The sequence below is a fragment of the Schistocerca gregaria genome, chromosome 1, assembly GCF_023897955.1.
Source record: "Schistocerca gregaria isolate iqSchGreg1 chromosome 1, iqSchGreg1.2, whole genome shotgun sequence".
NCBI classification, from domain to species: domain Eukaryota; kingdom Metazoa; phylum Arthropoda; class Insecta; order Orthoptera; family Acrididae; genus Schistocerca; species Schistocerca gregaria.
Window position 1 is genome coordinate 1056825739 of NC_064920.1, and position 2011 is coordinate 1056827749.

Genomic DNA, 2011 nt, shown 5'->3' on the forward strand with positions numbered 1-2011 from the left:
GAAATTGCCGGATTACCTGATTTGTCCAAACTGAAGCCGCTATATCTCTTAATAAAACTCGTCGCCAACCGAATTTCAGTTGCTTCTTTCACTACTGAATCCCAGAATGATGAAGTTGAGGCTAAAAGTGCGACCGCTCATAATCGGGCAGACTGCACTTACGGTGCACGAGAGATGCACAGTGCACTGCAGGTACACACCTGTCTCTTACGACCTAATAAACCTGCGGTGGTTCAAATGGTTCAAATGCCTCTGAGCACTATGGGACTTAACTTCTGAGGTCATCAGTCCCCTAGAACTTAGAACTATTTAAACCTAACTAACCTAAGGACATCACACACATCCATGCCCGAGGCACGATTCGAAGCTGCGACAGTAGCGGTCGCACGGTTCCGGACTGTAGCGCCTAGAACCGTTCGGCCATTCCGGTGGCGGAGCACTGTATTGACACTGGGCACTCTATGGTGTACGATAATGTCGAAATTTTGCTCAGTTCGTGTTTCTCTTTCTTCTGCACCTTATTTCTCTTCCCATCAGTTTCGCCTCTTAAATTTACGGTTTTGGACTTCTGTGCACATGTTATTCTTTCCTTTTTTTATGTTCTGTTTCTTGCTCTCGTAGATCTGTCTTTCCCTGGTTATCTTCTGTTGCTGCGTCCACTTCTTCCGCAGCTTCTACTTAATTTCTAACTCCACGACCGTTAACTGCAGCTGACATTCGTGGAGCTACAAAATCTGAGGATGGTCAAAAACTGACAGGAACCGGTTACCGTCAAAATAAACATCTATGCAGTCGAGACCGTTTGTGGGATTCTTAAAGTTCTTTGTGTCTGACTTATAACTGGATATCAGCTTCTTGCAGAACTGGGCGTACCGGCGTAACCAACTGTGGTTCCATAAGGAACTGTTGTGCACAGCAACCGTAGGCTATTAGAAAGGAGAGGCACACAGCAATCAGTAGCAATCCCATTAGTTTGTACTACACTTGCACGTATAGATTTCGGTTATAAATAGCCATCATCAATGCATTTGAGCTACCGCCCTAAAAACTCGCGGTGATTCGTGTCACCGTAGGATCTTACTGGTGTACAGGCATAATTTTCCTTCTGCCTATATAACACTTTTGCTAATAAAGTGCTTACCTTATTCGAACACTGTTTTCCCCCAAAACTTACTAGATTTAGAGCAAAGTTTACAAAGAAGCCATGGATTACTCAAGGAATATGGGTATCTTGTAAAACAAAAAGAAAACTGTATCTGTCAATCCGCAACAGTTCCGATGTTGCTGCTATAGCACATTACAAGAAATAGTGCAAAAAGACTGTCATACGGATGTCAAAGCAAATATGTTACAAGGAAAAGACAGTCATATCAGACAACAAAATAAAGACAATATGGGGCATAGTGAAGGAGGAGACCAGTAGAACTAGACATGAAGAGGAACAAATAGCATTAAGAGTAAATGATACATTGGTGACAGATGTGTATACTGTTGCAGAACCTTTTAACAAACATTTTAGAACTGTTACTGAAAAGATGGGGTTGTCAGGTTCGGTAGATGCTGCTATGGAATACCTCAGACCAGACATTTCAAGAAACTTCCATAATATGAATTTGACCCTCACTATCCCAGCAGAAATAATGTCCATCATAAAATCTCTAAAATCAAAAACATCTAGTGGGTATGATGAAATATCAACAAAGTTAATTAAAGAATGTGATTCTGTTCTAAGTAACATATTAAGCTATCTGTGTAACCAGTCGTTTATCAGTGGAATATTCCCTGAATGGTTGAAATATGCTGAAGTTAAGCCACTTTCTAAGAAGGGAGATAAAGGAATAGCATAAAATTTCCGTCCAATTTCACTGTTGCCAGCATTCTCAAAAATTTTAGAAAAAGTAATGTACAATCGGCTTTGCAACCATCTTATCTCAAATAACATACTGTCAAAGTCACAGTTTGGATTTCTAAAAGGTTCTGATATTGAGAAGGCTATCTACACTTACAGTGA